Raw genomic sequence first — 21,610 nt, 5'->3', positions numbered from 1 at the left:
ATGGAATTCACTGCCGCAAATGTGCTGATGGGTACAGGCTTAGATGGCTTTAAAAGAGGATCAGACAAATTCACAGCGCATGGGTACATTAATGCCGTTTGGCTGGAACAAGCAGAGCTGGAAACAAGATGCTGGCCATGTTTGGAGGGTGCTCCCTGCTCAGAAGATCAGCCACTCTACTACAGTCCCCCTCCTCCCTCCAGTCTTCAGTTTCTCCTCCCACCCAGAGAATGTCACCTTTTAATGTTCACTGTGCACACTCAGTCCTTGGTGGGCTGTTTTGTGTGGTTCCCCCTTTGAAGACCCCCCCCCCCAAAAAAAACCCTTGTACTTCTGCACAGCAGCCTGCCAAAGCCACCCTCTTGTCCGTGGGCAATGGCATTTTGACTACACAAGCAACAGAACTCACAGCTTGAGTCAGAAACAGAGGAACTAACAGCTGGATGGGAAGTCAATTTTCAGAGGTATTTTGTCCAGATGCTGAGGATAAACAACCTGAGAGGAACATTCCCATAATTTCCTGCCTGGCAGCTTTGAAAAACAGGTACATTGTTTAGGTACACTGTTTAGGATGCTACAGCACAGCACAATAATGGAGAATTCTACATGACTAATATCCCCTTTTTAAAGTTTAAGAAGGGGAACCTGGCCTCCCAATGGTGGGGGAATACATCTTCCAGCACCTATGACTGTGGGCTGTGAGATAAGAGCCCCAATACATCTAGGGTCAGAGGCCACAACTGCATCAGAACAAGCCCACCATGAAAAGGTCCCCAAGTTAGTCTTTGTCACCAACTTCAGAAACAACAGACAACACTGCTTTTTCACAGCAGTTACATGCTGGGATCTCTATCACTGTTAAGAATCAGTTTTCAATAACTCTCATTTAACTATTATTACTTATGTTGCAGTTTTATAAACACTGTCACAGATAGAATCTTCCAATGGAACGTTGAGTAAGATGGGCAGACCTCTGTGGTCTGCACCAAAAATAATTTGGGTTGTCGACAGCTTTTTTTGTATAACCCTTAGATGTTCACCAGCAACATAATCCAAATCCCAAATTGGGTCCAATACAGATTGGGGACCCTCCTCCCTCAAGAATCCTCCACACCCTTCACACCCCCTTTACACTTTCCCAAACTTACCTAGATATGGCAGCAGGGGACATTCATGGCAGTGCATCCATTGGCTCCTAGACACTACTATAAGAACACACCGCATTGTTTAAGTGGGGCACTGGGAGACAAGGGTACTACATTTCCCATTGTTCCCGGTGACCTAGATGTTGGTGCACACACTCACAACAGCATCAGGGGCCTAACTGAGGCCCCGATACACCTGCTATTAACCCTTCCTTCCTCCATCACACCCAATTAAATTTGGGGAAGATTACATAGTGGCAGAGAGTCAGGCAAAAATAAAACCCAGAATCTGATTCTAAAGTAACTCCAACAGGCAGAACCCTCTCTCATTTCTGGGCTTCATTCCTTCACAAATTTTGCTTTGATCCAGCTGTGAAAACTCTATAGTATACCAATGAAACAGTAGAGGATCCTTGCACCAGACGACAGTAAACCAGTAAAATGTTTCTCCTGCCAGACCACATTGCCTTACATTATTGGCCCAGAATGCATAGCTGCTCCTCTGGAGAAGATATATTGCTCCCCATCCCATTATTATGGGTCAGTAATAGCATAAGTAATAATCTATGCACTGCAAAGTCACTGTGAATGTTAACTCTAACTTACTGCCAATAACCAACATCATATATCTTCAATTCCCGGGTACTCAGTTTCATAAAGTAATAGTCCGTATGCAATCTATAATGTTAATGGGTCAGAGAAAGAGGTTCAACATTATTTTGATAGAATAATTATGGGTTGAATTTTTTAAAAAATTAAAGAAATTGATGATTAAGTGACCTACGAGGACTGATAAAACACCAGATTCCAATTCAGTCAATGAAAAATGTCTCTAGTCTTGCGGGACTCTTAAGAACTCTAACATCTTCTTAGCCTTATCACTCTTGCACTTGATGTGAGAAAATATATCAGGCAAATGTCCATGATTTGGTAATTGAATTGTTATACTTATTATTCACTTAATTGAGTTAGAAGTTTTCTTAGGCACCCTTTACCATAAACAGATTATGACAATATGATATACAATTATAAAAACAAATATAAAAACAAATAACACCTATTAGAAAAAAATCAGAAAGTCGTTGTTTTTTTTAATTCCCCACACCTCTGAGGATGGTGAAATTAGCAAGAGGGTCTCCTCTGCTGATCTTAACACTCATGAACGTCTATAGGAAAGGAAGCGGCTCTCACATATTTGGGACCTGAGTTGTTTAAATGATGTAAAAATAAAACGTGGCAATCAGTGCAGCTATTATAGAACAGGGTTTGTTTCAGTTGCAAATGGCACTTCAGCTAGGAATCAGGCTGCATTATTTTGAACCAGTTGAAGTTTCTGAGCTGTCTTCAAGGGCAGCCCCACATTTTATATGTTGTGAGCAACTTTGGAAACAATTTTTTTGGAAAAGTGGCAGGTGCTGATGATTTCAGTGCGCTTAAAGACTACAAGGCTGCATCAAAGAAGAAAAATGCATGCAATAAATGTGATGCATTGACTTATTAGAATCACAGAATTGTAGAGTTGGAAGGCTCCACAAGGGTCATTTAGTCCAACCCCCTGCAATGCAGGAATATTCTTGTCCAACATGGGGCTCAAACCCACAACCCTGAGATTAAGAGTCTCACGCTCTACTGGCTAAGTTATTATGTATAGATGTTTGTAACATGCCTGTAAATTCACATTCCATAGCCCAAATGCACAGTGCTTTCACACTTCCGAGGATCCTCAAGAATAGTACAATACAATATGCTCATCAATGTTGAGCTCTCTTGATTCACTCTGATATACTGTAAAGAGCCTCACTCACAAGTTACAAGCCCTAAGGTTAGCTGTTAGACCTGCTTAATTTACAGGTGATGCCACACATTCCCACCAGTTCATCTCAGTCCTGAATCAATACATCTCCTTCATCCATTTCACCAAAATATCTTAGATATGGGTGCAAAATGTTGATGTACTACTGAGATCTTAATGCCATTACTGGAGCACTGGGTGGTATCAAAGCAGAATTAGCCTAATTCTTCAACTAGGCAAGAAAGGGCATTTAAATCCTTTTTTAAAAAATGCTATTAATTACAATAGTAAATTGATATTATTATTGCAAGGGAAGTGGCATAAATAACACAAGGGGCTGCAGTGGAGACAGGTGGAAGAAATTCTTCTCGCTATCACTACATGAGCTGTTTATCCAAAATTCAAAGCTTAAGAATCAAGTACCAAAGGAAAGGAAAAGAGAGAGACGGGGGAAGAAAATGTTTAAGCTTTTCTGTATCTCAAAAGCTACCAAGGAAAAGCCCACTTACAGATTATTAAAATCAAGAGGGAACTGCTCTTTCAGCAGAGAGGCTACAAAATGAAGAGTGGTTTGAGGAAATTGCTTGGCACAGAATTTTAAACAGACATTGAAAAGGTCCCAGAATCTCAAGACTATTTTTATGGTAAAAGCATGGGAAGATGAGAATTGGAAAACTTTTTTTTTTCCTAAGGGGCAACAATCGGCTCTGTTTAGAAGCAGTCTGCTGCTGCTTCTATCCCCTGAGTCAGAAAGCAAAGACTTCAGTGAGGGCCAACAGCTCACTGGATAAAGCATATGTTCTGAATGCAGAAATTAAATCCCCAGCCTCTCCTTCCAGCTGAAGAGATCTCAAGTACTAACATGACTAGGGATGAAATAAATTTTCCTTGGACTATGTTTTAAGGCAAAGCATTTTAATTTGCAGTTTCCAGATTTATACACAGATGTAAACATATTTAACAAACTGAACTTCCCACTTCTGTGGATTTTGTGATGCACTTTTGATTCAAAAATGCATACAAAAATGAGAATTTTACACAAAAATGCAAATTTTGTGGGGACAATGTCTATAAATGAGTACCGTTTAAATGTGATTTTCACTCCTCCAAACTTAAAAAAAAATCTGCAGAAAATGGGACAGAAGGAACTTATGACTGAGCATACATAAAAGTAACAAGAAATGGAAACAATCTAATCTGTCCATTCCTACTCATGACCCACACTCTGAGATATTGGAAAGTCATACTGGGGAGATGCAGAATAGAGATACGCTGGAGGAGGGGGTTATGTTTCAGATAATCTGATCATGTTGCAAAAATTAGAAGGAAAGACCTGCTTAATGGGCGAGTGTGGCATATGCATGAATGAAGAAAAATGGCTCTGCCTTATCTTTCTGGTGGAACCCTGAAAAAGCTACTTAGACTCCCTCTTAGAATTTCACTTAACTATGGTGGAGCAGGTTTGGCCAAAGAGGACTCTGTAAGCCTTACCAACTGCAATACCCACAATCCTACTGGGGCCTAGCAACATCTGTGCAAAAATTCAAACTCGCCCTGCATCTTCATCTTCATCAATCTACCTGGCTCGCATCAGTCATATGGCCCTGTGGCAGGAGAGGTGGAATGCCAGGAATCCAGTAGGGACTAATCTCAAACAGAACATGTCTTCTATTCTCTAAACTGCACTTGTATGATGTTGACCTTGCAAACATCTCTTCAGCTCTTTGTGGTTTCACCAAACATGTTGATGAAGCTTGCAACTTTAATAACTTCAGCCTCAGCACAGGTAAGGCCTATTTACTCTGTCAGCAGCTAGCACTGACTTCACTCCAACACAGAAAGTGAAAGAGCATAGAAGTATTGAGTACTTTAAGTATGAACTGTCCAGTAAAGGATCCCCTGCAATCTAGCCCCCAAGTCGGCTGATGCCTCAGTGGCCTGCAGACCATCTAGAAACAGGAAGGACAATGGTGTTTCAAGCCTCACCCCATTTTGAGTCTTGCAAGCTGCGTACAGGAGACAGGGATGCTTTCTACAGGACTGCTGAGCAGAACAGCAGCTCGCCCAACAGCAGAATACGTTGAAACTATTTTTACTTGACCTTGGCAATGTACATTCCAGAGAACATGATCTCACTTTATTCAATGTTTAGTTAAACAATGTGCTATTTTCCACCCATGACACCCTCACGTAATATCACTACTTCACTCCCCCAAAATGGTTTATTTAAATGCTTTTATATAAAAATGTTCTCTTTCAAAGCATTCTCTGGCTCGCAACCAGATCAATCAGCAACCTTGCCGCCCGCTGATGAAAAATACCAAGCTGATAGCAGGTTACGAGGAGCCCATCCATAAAAGATGACAGATGAATTTTACTGCAACTGATTATTCTTCTTCGGTGGAGTTGATGTGGGGGTGGAGAACAGCCAACAAGTTTGAGACTCCAAACCTACCTACCTCCCCAGCTCTAAACCAGGAAAGGGGGTACCAGCCCCCTTAAGGCTCCACCATTTTCAGCCCAATGCCCTCCCACATGGGTAACCACCTGTGTAGATTTCCTGATCTGGCATCCACCACAAGTTGCAATGAAGGCCACTTCCCACCCTTCCAACTGAAAAAATATGACTTAGGATAGTTTCACTGTCTGTAGTTGGAGTGAAATCAAGAAATACTTAAGCTGGCATCACACCAATGAACCTCAGGCACAAACAATTCCAAGAAAGTCTACAATGTGACAGGAAATCTTATTGGTCTGCTTAAATTAACTGGATCTCATAATCACCAATATTCTTTCATTATGCATTTTGTAGGTTTTGGCTTATCATCAACATAAGCCCTATCCTTTGGACTGAAATTCTGTTACATAAAGCATTTTTCATTTTTCAAAGTATTTTCTTCTGAGCCTTAATTGCTCAAAACATCACCATTGAAATAGTAACTGTTGATGAAATAATCTATTGTCCTTGATCACCCCCCCAAAAAAATTATAATGTAATTGTCCAAGAACTTTCAGACATCAAACAGGTTGCTTGTATGATAGGTGGAGATTTTTTTTTCAGCCTGGCAGCTGCATTACCTCCTAAAAAGCTTGCTGGGGAGTGCTGGTGTGTGGGACCAGAGGAAAAAGTGAGTATAGCAACAGATGTGACTCTTATCTTTGTACAGAAGACTGCATTCCAGCCACAGAAAAGTGAGTGGTTTTTATATTTACATACCTCCATCCAGGCATGCAGGAGATATTATCCCAGTTCAAGGCTGCACTGTATCCAGACAGAAGAATTTAAGGATAGTGCCAAAGTGGCGGTGCAGGCTATAGTTTGGGGAGGGCATGTGGATAGAGGCCTGGAATTTGCCCCCCTCCCTGGCTTATCTGGTGGTCCATTATATATTCCATATGCAGAATGCAATCCACCTCCTCAGGTTACATGCCAGGAACACCCATGCAGGTGTACAAGACACAAAGTGATCACTGTGTTGTGTGCCTGACACTGAAGATGAGTTATCTCAAATCCCACCTGTCTGTTTTTCTTTCTTTCATTACCTTGCATCACAGGCCAGTTCATCTCAATATGGCACAATCACAGCTATAGAGAGAATAGCAGAGGCTAGTAGGGATTCTGCCAGGGCCAAGCTGAAGCTATGGGCACACCTGTGCCTTAGTTCAGAATGACTTGTACTTATGCTACCTCAGAAACGTTGGAGGGATCATGCTGGATCAGATCAAAGGTTCATCTAATCCAGTATCCTAGTTCCCAGTGTCCAGACGTACGCTTCCAGGAAGCCGCAAAGCAAGACATGTAGGCAACAGCCTATTTTAACCTTCACCCAACCCAACATCTATAATTGTGCCACTCTGTCTCTGACTATCAGAGATTTATTCTCCATGAAGGTGTAAGTGTATAGAACCATGCACAGCAATAAAGGATACTTAGAAAAGCCAACATTTAGAAGAGGAAGCAGGACTACAACTTTTCAGTTGCATGCAGCTCCTTTTCATAAATTTGGCTCAATGCACTGAGATTGGGGCAAAGCCAGCACGAACACTGCCTGTCCCAACTTCTCCACGCATTCAGTGTAAAAATGGAGAAAGTCTGAATGGGGCTATAGCTCAGTTCTCCTGAATGATGTCATTTTCCACACTAGCACCTGCCAACTTCCAGCTGGAAGAAATCAAGCACTTAAGAATATGATTATTCTATTGTTTAGACTTCAGAATGGTCTGGCTGCAAAGATCTAACTCAGAGGTGGCCGCCAAGATGCTGCTAGACTGCAGTTTGCACAGCATCTGCCATAGTGGCCAATGGCCAATGATAGGTGGGAATTGTAGTCCAACAACATCTGGAGGGCCACATCCTTAAGTGGTTGGAAAGTATGTACAACTTCCTCGAGTGGGGAACAGCAACACAAAATTATTCCTATTCATTACAAATATCCACTGCACCCCTTAAAGGTTTCAGCAAGATGGACTGCAAGTGTCTAACTCCCTAACTGCCCAATGCTGAAATTGAAGCAGGAAAACCTGGCTTGCGGCAGAGGTTGGAATCCAGGATGATGATGATAATGATAATGATAATGATAATAATAATAATAATAATAATAATAATAATAATAATAATAATAATTTATTATTTATACTCCGCCCATCTGGCTGGGTTTCCCCAGCCAATGCAAGAGACTCTGCTATGTTAACCAAGGAAGGCCAGAAGGCCAGGCATCCTTAGCATCTCTGTATCAAGCCTAGGGTCTCATACACAATCATGGGGGCCAATATCACACACACCACCCTTTTCCCTTCTCCATCTGAAGAGGGTTCCAAGGTCTCAGCCACACACATTCCCATGCCAATCACCAGAGTGATTGAAATCTACAGGTAGATTTCAGAAACTCGATAAATTTCAACAACTACCTAGTCAGGAATGGCCAGGAAAGGATACTTTTCTGATGCTGCTCCCAATATATACAACAGCAAGTTAATGGCCTCATTTTTCAAAGAGGGAGGAGGAAAAGTTGATGATGAGAATAGTTCCTCTCTCCGATTGCTCTGCAAAGCATTTATTAGGGTTAATAACTGTGATTAAATTGCTTTCTGCTCCTGCAGAGGAAGGCACAAAGTGGCAGAAGCTAAAAATAAACAATGCTTAGTTTAGAAGATTAAAAAAAACAAAAAACTTGTTTTACAATCCATATCTTGATGTCTACCCATTCAGCTACTAAAACTTGTGGCACACTTCACCAATAGTTTCTTATGGCTAAAATCCAAAAGACACAACTGACACCCCCTAAAAAGAAGAAGTAAGTGCCAATTTTCCCCAGTGAAGCAGTCATCCTAAAACCACTGTGTTACATTAACCCGAATGTAAATTTGTTCTAGGATAAAAACAAGAAAGGTCTTGCAGACCCTAAAAAATTGTGCAGAAATGAAAGAAATTGCCTAGCCAAATGGCAAAAACCCACAATGGAATAATTTCTCATGTTAGATTTACTCAAGCAGAGAATCCTTCCACTGCTGAATCTAATCTACTGCATGATTTGATGGGTTGTGTGGTAGTTCTCTCCCCCTACCCCCACCCCGCCCCAATAAGCAAACTGTAGGGATGATTCTGAGCACCTCTTCCAATGGCATTGCATTAGCATTAAACGAATTATTTTGGTCAGACAGCTGACCAGCAAATCAGTTGCTGGGATGAGAATCTGGAAGAGTGGAAAGTTTTTCTAAGCTCCTGTCATGTTCTGTGCTATTGTCAGAGGTTCTTTCAGAGCCCCAAGCATTCTTCCTGGAGCCTGAAGATTCAAAATTATAACCAAACTTCTTTAGGCAAACATCTGGCTGTGTAATTTGAATTACAAGATGAGGCCTTTTCTAAGATGACTCTCTGTTTGTGAAATGTTCTCCCCAGGTGGGCCTTCATTACATATCTTTAGGCACCAGGCAAAAACATTTCTTTATAACCAGGCCTTTGGCTGATTTACATTCTGCAGTCTTTTAAATGTGTGTGTGTTGGGGGGGGGTTAATTGGTTGTTCTGGGTTGTGTTTTATTATGTGTTTTGTCTTCTTATTTTGCTTTTTATGCTGTGAACCGCACAAAGGGCAGCTTACAAATTTAATAAATAATAATAATCAACATTGGACATTCAGGGCATCCACTGCTACCAAGACCTTGTGTATCTTGCTATCTCATAGACTCCTTAGCCAACAACTCCCTAACTCCTAAAATAGTTCTGCCCTGTTTCCCTGACAGCAGCACAATCATCCTCCTGTCCTAGTATGAGGCTTTGATCAAAGTGATCACTCATTTCCTGAACAGAAGCAGCACTGTTGACTGCAGCTGCCCACTGAACAGTTAGAATACTGATGGACATTTCACAACATAAGAGTATCAGCCCATGGGTATACGAAGGCTCATATACAAGTAGGCAACTGGCAGTTTTCAGTCTGTATTGAAAAAAACACTAGTCCAAGTGAAAAAAACCTAGCTGAGTTGGAGAATCCCTCTTTGCCCTAAGAACAAAAGAACAGCTCTCGTTTCAGGTCAAAGGTCCATCTACCTTGGCATCCTATTTCCAGGAAGCCCACAAGCTGAGCGTGAAGACACCAGTCCTCTTCAACTGTTTTGTCCAAAAACAGCATTGTAACAGACTCTGAATACAGTGGTACCTCGGGTTAAGAACTTAATTCGTTCTGGAGGTCAGTTCTTAACCTGGAACTGTTCTTAACCTGAAGCACCACTTTAGCTAATGGGGCCTCCCGCTGCTGCTGCTGCTGTGCCGCCGGAGCACGATTTCTGTTCTCATCCTGAAACAAAATTCTTAACCCGAGGTATTATTTCTGGGTTAGCGGAGTCTGTAACCTGAAGCATCTGTAACCTGAAGCGTATATAACCCGAGGTACCACTGTATGTAGGTTCCATTAGCCATCATATCTCATGAATCCTTCTAATTCCCTGGCAGCCAACGCTAGTGGGCCTCACTACATATGGTGGCAGTGATTGCAGGGGATCGGGAGCCCTCCACATCCCTGGCAGAGCCGCATCAAGGATTTCCCCTGGCCTCCTCGCTTGTCCTTACCAACAAGCTGCCTTGTCCCAGCCCGCTAGGTGCTGGGGTGAAACCGCCTCAGCTCCAGTGCTGAGAACTGTGGCAATTTCACCCGGCGCCTTGCAGGCTGAGGCCAATACAGCTTGTTTTTTCAACATCGCAGTATATCGCCAGACCGTGATATTTGGCTGGTGGGATACCACAGTGTTGAAAAGCTGATACTGCCCAGCCCTACTGCAGATGAAAGTGATGCACAATGTTTTGTTTATTTACAAAAGGATTCATGTAGAGCAATGAATCAAAATCAATATGCTAATTCTGTTTGGAAGATAAAACACCCCTGACAGAGAGAAATAAATTAATTACGGGTGTCTTCCAATCTGTCTTGAGTCTCCCTTTTCATCAGATAAGCCAGTGAGCTAAAGTGAGATGCCCCCATTGCAGAATCCATCAGCAGCATGCACATTCAGCACTCTTATCTGCATAATTAGGTGGTTGTCCTCCGGATGTGAAAAAGGACACCATGCACCATCTCGTTCTTTCTGGGCTCTTTAATTTATACATGTTGTTAACAAACATACAAGCTCAGTAATTTCATATCTTTCATTGTCCCAATTTTTGATGTGTTAGGAGAGCGTATTTCACTGATGAAAGTCTAAAGCATACTGTGATGTCCTTTTCATCCCTGAGTAACGATCAGCATTTCATTCTTTAGCTTTCTTATGATAAGCTAAGTACCAAATTAATCAAAGCAAGGGAGCATAAAGTGCAATAAATAGTATGAATCATGAGATAGGTGTGGAATTAAGAACAGGTGAATTTTGCAGTAGAACCACAAATAAGAGCTTCATTATTGGATTAGCCATGCAGAGCAGAATCAAAGAGTCATCGTGTTGGTAGAGGGGGGAAATTAATTCGGGGACATCAATAGAATGTCACATCAGCAGCAGGATATATTCCAGTATTGGGGCAGTAAATTGCCCATCCAAGATATCCCGCCACCCTCCACAAGAAGAGCACAACACAATTTCCCAAACGGACATGAATCACAAACTCCAGGAAACCCATTAGCACCTGTCACTAATCTTATTTATGTGCAGTTATGCATTTATAGGCAGAAGTCCGCAGGTATACAATAAACAGATATGAGAAGGAAGAGCACACTTGCGGGGGGGAATGTCATGACCATCAACTTATGTAATTTTTGGCATTTATATGACATAAAGGACCCCTGACCATTAGGTCTAGTAGTGGCCGACTCTAGGGTTGCAGCGCTCATCTCGCTTTACTGGCCGAGGGAGCCGGCGTACAGCTTCCAGGTCATGTGGCCAGCATGACTAAGCCACTTCTGGCGAACCAGAGCAGCCCATGGAAATGCCGTTTACCTTTCCACCAGAGCGGTACCTATTTATCTACTTGCACTTTGATGTGCTTTTGAACTGCTAGGTTGGCAGGAGCCGGGACCGAGCAATGGGAGCTCACCCCATTGCAGGGATTCAAACCGCCAACCTTCTTATCAGCAAGTCCTAGGCTCTGTGGTTTAACCCACAGCGCCACCTGCGTCCCTATATGACATATATAATTTTGGTTAATTTTCACATGCATTTTCTCACGAGCCAAAACAGAACTTGCATGGCAGATGCATGTATACACTGACATGCATATATTTATACTTATGTACACTGAATTTTTTTAGGGACGCGGGTGGCGCTGTGGGCTAAAGCCTCAGCGCCTAGGGCTTGCCGATCGAAAGGTCGGCGGTTCGAATCCCCGCGGCGGGGTGCGCTCCCGCTGCTCGGTCCCAGCGCCTGCCCACCTAGCAGTTCGAAAGCACCCCCGGGGGCAAGTAGATAAATAGGTACCGCTTACCAGCGGGAAGGTAAACGGCGTTCCGTGTGCGGCTCTGGCTCGCCAGAGCAGCGTTGTCACGCTGGCCACGTGACCCGGAAGTGTCTTCGGACAGCGCTGGCCCCCGGCCAATAGATGTGAGATGGGCGCACAAACCCCAGAGTCTGTCAAGACTGGCCCGTTCGGGCAGGGGTACCTTTACCTTTACCTTTTACACTGAATTTCATTTTCCACTTGCCCACATATTCCCAAAGTTTGGAGGTATACTTTTGGAGATCTTCACAATCCTTTTTTTCATTTTAATCACCCCAAAGAAGTCAGAACCATCAATCAACTTGGCGACTTCACTGCTCACCCCTCGTTTATGACCTTCTTGGTAGTGGCTCCCAGCTATGACCTAGAAGATTTGCCTGACTTCCTCTTCTCTTTGTAATATTAGGTGTCAGGTAACAACATACTGTTTAGTCATGCACTGTAGCTCTTTTCTAGCTTGATGTTTGGTTGATTTCTTAATGCTATTGCTGCTCTGTTTCAGTCTGGCTTTTTTCCACTATTCATAGATTTCTGATAAGAGTTTCAATATGCTGGCCTGATGTGGGATATCAATTTTTTAATTAATACATAATACAGAAACAAACCAGAAAGTGAGGAGAGGAAGGCTGCCATGTGTCCTGATTTTCCAGCTCAACAGTTTCAGTAGTCCCCCCCCCCCAAAAAAAAAAAACCCAGGGTGTCCTGGTTTTTTACTTTTTGACATACTGCAACTTACAATTCACACATTATCAGTCCTACCCAAACCGCACTCACCCAGCTCTCTTTATTACTCATTCATTTTCCTGGGTAACTGGCAACAGTTGACAATGTAATACTATTAGTGCCTCAGGCAAGGAAAGTTGTTGCTGCTAAGTGACTTTAAGTGCATAAATAGTGAGGCAAGCACAGGCGCTCTTGAGAGAGATACTTCCAATGAAAGCTTGCCTTTGTAACAATGGAATACATTAACGAAAGCGAACCAGCAACTAAGGATGAACAGTTCCATCTATTTTGGGCCCGTGTCACTATCACATATGTTTATTTATAAATCATTTCTGTCCTTCTTCCACATTAATCTGCAGGTTATTGTCTAAAAAATATTGTACTAAAATTCTTATTTAAATACAAAGTTAATTACTTATTTTATCCCAACGTGCACATTTCTGAATGTACTTAATTCTAAAATACACTGTTCTGCACATTTTGGTATGTTTCTTGAGCCAAAAACATGTGGAGCATTGCCAGAGCTGAAGGTTAATTATGTTCCAATCCGTATAATTAACCCAGGAGCTGCAAATTAGGGCAGCTCGTGTAAAAATATGGACCAAATCAAATTCTCCTCCATCCCTGCTAGTAACACACACCAATGCCCGCCCGCCCCCTTACACACACATTTTTTATTCACCAACAGAGAAAAGGAGTCAGGAGGATATGTCAAAGGAATCAGTACAGATGGCGAGAGGACGAGTGGAGGGAGAGTGGCGGTGAGCACAGCAACAGAGCAATATATTCCATGAACAAAGGCAGAGATTATTCTGATGGGCAAGCATGCACTTCATTGCACACTTTAATGGGTAGGATGCCAAAGAACAGAACTGGCACACACAGCTGGATAGCAAGTCAGACTATTTGTTGACTAATTCAACTGGAGGAGGAGAGAACAGAGGGTGAAGAAAGAGCTGTGAGTGGGGGGGAGAGCTTTCCCCTCCTCTTGACCCCCCTGGGAAACTCAAAAAACCTGCTGCACCTGGAACCGAGTATAAAGAGTGTGGCTGAATGGGACACAGCTGTGGGCAGCCTAAGGATGTCCCATCCACCTTGAGGAGGCCCATGAAAAGCAAGTCTAGAGTGAGAGTCTAGGGTGATGGATGTCCACTGTTTCCAGGATCTCTTCTTGCTGTGAGACTTTCATGGGGGAGCTGAGAGTTTGCTTGGACGCTAAGTGAGAACCCAGAGGCTGAGAGGTATGTTGTATTAATGCAACATTTTTATATGTAATTGTGTATTTTTGCAATATTTGTTTAAGTTGTCTGTTGTTGCTTCAGTTTTGTGTATGCTGCTTGGATATATATTTTTAATATATGAAGTGGTATATAAATTAAAAAGTCGTAATCATAACACTGTCTGCACTGACTAGCAGTGGATTCCCAGGATCTCAGTAAAGGGATTTTCCTAACCCTACCTGGAGATAATGAGGACTGAATTTACAACATTCTACATATAGCTACAGGGACGCAGATGGTGCTGTGGGTTAAATCACAGAGCCTAGGACTTGCCGATGAGAAGGTCGGTGGTTCGAATCCCAGTGACAGGGTGAGCTCCCGTTGCTCGGTCCCTGCTCCTGCCAACCTAGCAGTTTGAAAGCACATCAGTGCAAGTAGATAAATAGGTACTGCTCCGGTGGGAAGGTAAACGGCGTTTCCGTGTGCTGCTCTGGTTCGCCAGCGGCTCAGTCATGCTGGCCACATGACCTAGAAGCTGTATGCTGGCTGCCTCGGCCAATAGAGCGAGATGAGCGCCGCAACCCCAGAGTCGGCCACAACTGGACCTAATGGTCAGGGGTCCCTTTAGCTTTACATACAGCTACATGGAAGAAGCTGAGTTTTATTCTTAGGGGGTGGGACAAATGGACCAGCAGAAATGGTCAAGCAAACAGACCCATATCAGAGGTGGAACAACGCATTCTCTAAACTTTAAAGTAAAGGACAGAACTGAATGCCAGATATCTAACACAGACTTCAACAAGGAAGAGACTACAGCAATGGCAAAGAAACACAATATTTGGCATTATAATTCCACAATGACCGGAAGAAGAGAGCCAGCAGAAGAAAAGGTTCCAAGGAGGATGCAACTGTTTTAATCCTTAGCTTTAGAAAGTCTTTGCTATGTCATTTGATACTGGTTTAGGAAGACAGCAACATTCTTTGGGGCAATGGCAGAGAGGAGGATGAGAACAGCCGGCCTCTGAAGGAACGCAGCCTGCCTGGAGATTTCTGCACTCGCCACGCTAATAGAGCCCCTCTCTGGCTGGCTGCTGCTTGCCTCGTGTCAGCAAAGAGCCTCAATGCACTGGCGCGAGCCTGACGGGCTGTCAATAAAAATCAAATGTGCCTGTATTAAAGTCACACGGCATTTATGAACATGTGGAACCAGCTGCTCAGTGAGCTGCATTCTGGCAGGGAAGAGAAATCCACCCAGATGCAAAAATAGATTTCGCTACACAGTGCTTGCAGATGGCTACCAATTAAAAGGCATGGGAATGCACATTACATAATAAAGAAATTGAGAGCGCTGCAACTTAGAAAGCAGAGAGGGCTTGGGGGGGTGAGGCAGCAAGTTCTACATGACAACTATTAGAATGAGAGAAAAATGGAACCTCCCTGTTCAGAGGCAGTATACTGTACCTCCAGGGAATAACAAAAGGAACAGCTATCACCCTTGATGGTTGGTTGGTTGGTTTTAAAGCATTTATAAATGGCTTAGTATTTTTAAACCTGCAACATAGAAAAAACTAACAATATGATTAAAACAAAAATGCAATATAAAACCAGTAAAACAATATTATAAAAGCAAATAAAAATAGAAATTCAGTAAATTAAAACAAACTGAAAACAAGGTTTGATTTATATGAGTCAGGTAAGGCCTGGGCAGAAAGATGCGTCTTTAAGAGACACATGAAGCAACTGATGGTTGCTGCTTGAGATATCTTCAGATCTACTGAAAACTGCTAGAAAAAGTATAAGAAGCTTTATGAAACTGTCTTATACAGAGTCAGACCACTGGGCCATTTATGGCAGTGCTGCCAACTAACACGGGCACCAGCTCCAAGCTCTCATCCTTTCCACCTGAACTGTATGTTTGTTTTTAAACTGAGAATGGAAGGGGTTGAACCTGGGACCTTCTGTGCTGTCAAACTGTTATGCATGTGTATGAATAATGAAGTGAATGTAGTCACCCTGGATACGTTAAGAGGGACCAGAACACATTGATCTCCTCATCTGTTCCACTACAGATTTCCGCACTACAGCAGAAAAAAGAGATTGTAGCATCTGTCAGGCAAAGCAGCTGTAGGAGGGCAGACTTAAAACTTACAGGTATATGCATGAAGGCTTGTGTGCACCCTGGAACGCCCATATGAATGCACACCATGGGGAGGGACTAGCTGTGGCATGTGGTACCAGGATGGGGTTGGTCAGCATAGCCCTGCCTTCCCTGCTTCACACAATCCTCCAATGCATAAGAGAAACATGTGGTTTACCCTAGAGCAGTGGTTCCCAGTTGGTGGTCCATGAAACCCAGGTGGTCCACAGCACATACCTGTCAACTGTCCAGGATACCCCGTTTTTGGGTACCATGTGTAGGAGCAGAGCCCAGAAAACATGCATCCTGTTTTTGTGCTGGAACATGTTGGAGGGTATAGTGGCACCATTCCCAAAACAGAAAGGACCATAGAGAGAGCAACATCTTCAAAAGTAGGGGGCCCATGGCTTGACTTATGGACAATGGGGGGTCCGCAGTACTTAGCTAATTGGGAACCACTGCCCTGAAATATATTTGTCTGCCGTGGGGTTTAAGAACATAGGAATAGTCTTGCTGGTCAGACCAAGGTCCATGCTCTCTTCTTCAGCTTTCCATTTCTGTCGGCTGAAATCCTGTGCAGGATTTATTTTGATATTCGCTTTGGGTTTAGTTGGCGTTTGAACTACTGAAAATCAAAAATCATTGCACAGTTTAAATTCCAAGTACTTTAAAGGTTTACAAATTGAGATAAGGGGAAGTAGATTATGGATTCCACACTATTTGATGTTTTGAAAATGCACTGTAATGTTGAAGCACCAGAAGGGATTAAGGCTACAATCGCCTGTGCAGGCAGAGATAGGACACATGAGGTAATACAATCCAGATGTCTGCCAGGTTACATATGCACAATTCACCTTACAAATGCTGGCTGAGTGTGGCATATCAGTTTTAAAAGTACCACACTACACACTAAGAGGAAGAAGCAATGATGTCCCAAAGAGTTGGGTTGGGTTTTCTGTGGAAGGAAGAATTGACTTTCAATCCAATCAGCCTTCACCAACCGGGTGCCCTCCAGATGTTTTGGACTATGAGTTGTGGTCCAAATGACCCAGAGGGCACCATACTGGTGAATTTTGGGCTTGACAAATCTTCATTCTTATTAGCAGTATTCCTTGAAAACGTATTTCTTTTATTATCTGGGGCATCTATGGAAATTATGGCATCAGCCGAAGTAAAAGGAGCTGTTTTATTTAGATTCTTCTCATTTGTTATAACTGTCAATCTATTTGCAATGTGAAATCCAATTTTGAATGTTTTTCTGAGTCTTACTATGTCAGAGGCAAACGATATATAACATTAGAGGACAGACCATGTAGATTTGTAGATAAATAATGGTTTCACCAACTTTACCCTAAAATAAGTTGAATTTGACAACCGAGTTGAATGCGCTTTGTAACATCCAAAGCTACTGTCTACCAGATCTCTAACTTCAGTATAACCTAGATGAGATGTATGATAATCATTGGAATAGTCATTGAAGCACTGCGGAACATCTATGAATATTCCAAATTGTCAGTTCAAAAGAAAACTACCAACACAATATTTACATTTTAACCCTAAAATCAGAAGTGCATGGAAAGCAGGTCCTTGAAAAATAGGTGACATTTTGGCAAGCTCAAAGGACAATTATTCACTACTGCTGCTAGGATTGGAGGTTCTAGCATAACGTAATGTCCATAGTACCTACTATTCCATCAACAGGCTTCCTATAGTGGCCAAAAAGATGCCTCTGGAAAACCTATGAACAGAGCATGAAGGCAGCAGCCCCTTCTAGCTATTGCTTACCCCCCTCATTAAAATCTATTCAGAATTCACAGCAAAATGCCAAACTAGAGGAACCTTTAGTCCAATCCAGCATGACTTCTTTTTATGGTGCTTTTTGAAAATAAACATGGCTTGCTTTGGCTTTTGCCTTTCAAGGATTGGAACTCAAGCAGATTTATTTTCAAAATGGAGGTAAACTGGTTTCCAAGTACGGCAGTAACTAAAAATCAGCATATATAGTGCAAAGCAATTTGGCCAACATTTAATGGAATTCCAGACCATAATTCTTTAAATGTCAAGGTCGTAATGATAACACACATGCTTTGCTTCAAACATCCAGAGTTCAATTCCTGTTGTCTTCAGGCAGAGCTGGAAATGTCTCATGTCTGAGATACTAAAGGTCCACTGCAGTGAGGGCCACATTACTCAAGTAGAAAGCTGTCAGGGGGCAGAGTCAGACCCACATCATGCTACTTCTTATGGAAACAGAGACATATATTTAATTCTTAGTATAATTTTCACCTTCCATTTTATCCATACATTTTTTTACAAAATTGTAAAAATAAGTTCTTCACCTCCTTTTATGTATTCTAACTGCAAAAAAACAAAAAAGCAAATAAATAAATAAATAATCCCAGAAGATTGCAGGTAAGGTCAATGTACAGCTAAACTGTGTAAGCCCTGCCTTACCGCTATTCAAAGCCTCAAACTTTAACATGCAATTGCATCCTGAAAAATGCATGCATACAATTGCAAAATGCATGGACACTTTCTGAATATTTGCAAAGAATGCAAGTCCACCTCTTTGCTGGGACATTTTACATTCTGCTTTGATTGTCTTAGAGCAGATCTCTGTGCACAGGAAGGTGCTGTAATTGCAAACTTTGCACTACATCAAAGCACTTGTTCCTCTTAACTGCTTCCTGCTGAACAACCAAGGAGTGGAAGGCGACCCCAAAAATCAATGTCCCAGAGCAGTTTCCCCACCCTGGTGTAGCTGATACTAAGCTAGATGCGCCAATGGTATGACTCAGTGAAAGGCAGCTTTCTGTGCTAATAAGGTTGCATTTCATGGCTTCTTGGTTTAGGAGTTGAATTTTTAAAACCACAAAATAACAAGGAGAAGGCAGCATCACAAGAACCGAATCGCCAACACCTTAACCATGTTAATGATAATAAATGTCAAAAAAAGAGAATAACCTTTTGACTGGAGATTCATTCTGTGAAAAGAGATTAAGGAATTCAATGTCCTGATTTACAGCTTGCTTAACAAGGGGAAATCAATACTGCATCAAATTCAGACCAAAATAAGACTTGATTTTTTATTATTCCGACAAGGACACACAATACACTGAAAGGGAGCAGGTCTAGCTGCCAGATGACAAAACCTCATTTCATCTTGCAAGCTGATACACCACCACACACACACACACCCCAAAAAACCACCTCTAGGGAAAGACAGTAAGGTAAAGAAAAGCAGCTAGGATCTAGGGGGCTATCCAATCCCAAAGGCTTCCCATCTGCTGCCCCAAATAGCCCCTGATCCTAAAGAAAGCCACCCACACATATATACGTTATTACCACAACCTTAGCTGAGACACAGATAAATGCCTTCTCTCTCACAGTGTTAAGTAAAATGCATAAGTACAGTAACAGTCTCTGCCCTACTGTCCAACTCAGCCACCTTTTCCTAGGCTGTGACATGAGTGCTCTGCCCCATCATTGTGAGCTCTTTGCCATAAAAGGCCTTCTCAGGGAAAAGCTAGCAATCATTTATGGAAGGGTGTCGGTGTGGTTCACTTTGGGGCAGAAAGAGTTAAGATCTTGTCTGAGAGCTGGACCAGTGAGAAGGTATAATGCCACTGGCCATTTGCCCAGCTGAAAATATATCCTTTGTTAAAAATCTTTTGCTAAAGTTAAGGGGCAAACAGCAAAATAGGCCCCAATTATGCAATATTTGGGCCAGGTCTCTACATGTAGCAGAATGAGGTTATAGAGCAGAATGCACCATCTGGTCATTATAAGAACTGTAACTTTGCGTACTAGTGCCTGGATTTCCCTTTTTTCTCCACCTTTCCCATCCCTTTACAGTATATTCAGCACATTTTCCCTGTTTAGGGAAGTTTTAAATGACTGATGACTGGGGAAACCCAGCAAGATCAGTGGGGTATGCATGCATGCATGTATGTATGTATAAATGAATGAATAAATATTATTTTATAGCAAATACATATGAGAAATTGTGGTGGGAAACAAAAACAGACTAGCAAACATTTATTGGGGAGGGGGAGAGAATTCATACATGGCCCTAGAAATTGCACCACTGATATACAGACAATGCCTCTCATATGGAAAATGGAGGGAAGCATGTAGGCAGAGTATACCACTGAAGAAAACAGAGGTTAGGCGTGGCCATTGGTGAAAAGTAAAAACCAGGAACAAATTTTTGCTTTTGCTTTTGCAAAGTGGTAATGCTGGACTTGGCTTCAATCGCACAATCAATATGCCACATATGAAATGTTCATGTTCCTTCTGTGTGAGTGGACTAATGATCTTTGTTCAGTTATTTGGAAGGCCAGATTAGCAGATATGCTGAGAAAGCCCATTGAGACTCTCCTAACCCCCCTTTGTCTCGTTTCTAGTGCTGCAGTATTTCACCGATTAATCGGAATAGTCAATTAAGAGTGAACCCTCTTGGAAGAGGCATTGCCCTCCCTTCTCTCACATAAGGAAGGAAAGCAACTTCTAAAATGGCACCTGTTGGAGCATCATCTAAAGATAAAAGGTGTGTGCTCCTTACTATTTATTATTAACTGATAAAAGCTCATACGATTAATTGACTTAGGTTTCTTTCACTAGGCAACAGGTTCTCTTTAAAGAGATCACCTTGACACCAAGGGCTTACTCAAATTTACCTTTTGCCCCACTTTCCAGACACAGGTCCACACTTTAAAGCTCTGAGCCTGAGTGCTCTTCTTTCACCCCAGAGCTTTCCCCATGAAAACTTGCTCTTTGAAGCCGAAATGCAACAAACAGCAATTCAGGTTTCCTGTGGATTGCCATTAGCTCCAAATCAGCAGTAAAGAGCAGGTTGTTGCAGGGAGGGCTCAAAAAAAAAAAAAATAGTGATCGGACTGTGCCTGGAAAGCATGTTGGAAACTTGTGTGGATAAGCCCCAAGCTACACCAAAAAGAAATGTGTTTCACAAAACTTAAATGCAAGTATCAGAAAGAAAGCCCAAAGGGGAGGGAGGGGAGGAACAAGCCAGCAACTAGCTTCTGCCACTAGAGGCGGGGGGGGGATATTTTTCTCTGACATTTCTATTCCTCAGAAATAGATGGATTTAAAAGAAAGAAAATTAATTGGGTGCTATGAATAATGCAAGGCAGAGTTTTCAAAACTGCTAATGAATGTGTTAAAGATTTCTAGCAATGATACTTTGCACTGAAATGTGTGTTACGTTATCCCAATGAGTTCCTTACCTGCAGAAATGATTATCTGAAATTTGTGCAAACTGGAAAATCCAAATGTTGTTTCTCTCCCACCAGGTGGAGACAAATAATACAGCATACAAAGCCTTCCATGTAGCAAAAACTTCATTCCCAAGAGTCAGAATGACAAGCAATGCAGCTTGCAGGCAGTGCCTTCCCTCATTAAAGCCAACAGCAAACTCCCATATGCAGACAAGCAATGTATCTTGCTCAGAGCATCACCTCAAAACTAACATTGCCAGCCAAAAGCAAAGAATTAAACTGATTGTCCCTGGGCAGACCTTTATTTAAAGAACGGCTGTTTCAGAATGGCAGATGAGGCAGAGCTGGTGAGAACAATGCTAGCTGGCCAACTCCCTCTTGCCTTCTGCTATCATATCTTTTCATCTGAAGCTTTTAGAGAACCAGAGTTCTGGCAA

General features: G+C 42.3%; 1 protein-coding gene and 1 long non-coding RNA gene across 9 annotated transcripts in view; one reads left to right on the top strand and one right to left on the bottom strand.

Moving 5' to 3' along the window:
* Positions 1–21,610, bottom strand: part of NCAM1 (neural cell adhesion molecule 1) — a 216,139-nt gene that overhangs the window by 126,261 nt on the left and 68,268 nt on the right. The window lies entirely within an intron of this gene.
* On the top strand, positions 13,279–21,578 carry LOC309519748. Its single transcript, XR_014213999.1, has 3 exons — positions 13,279–13,820; positions 20,343–20,485; positions 21,249–21,578. It is a non-coding gene; the product is annotated as an uncharacterized lncRNA (long non-coding RNA).

This window comes from Podarcis vaucheri (genome assembly GCF_965113315.1).
Source record: "Podarcis vaucheri genome assembly, chromosome: 15".
NCBI lineage: Eukaryota > Metazoa > Chordata > Lepidosauria > Squamata > Lacertidae > Podarcis > Podarcis vaucheri.
This window is presented reverse-complemented; position numbering and strand designations above follow the sequence as displayed.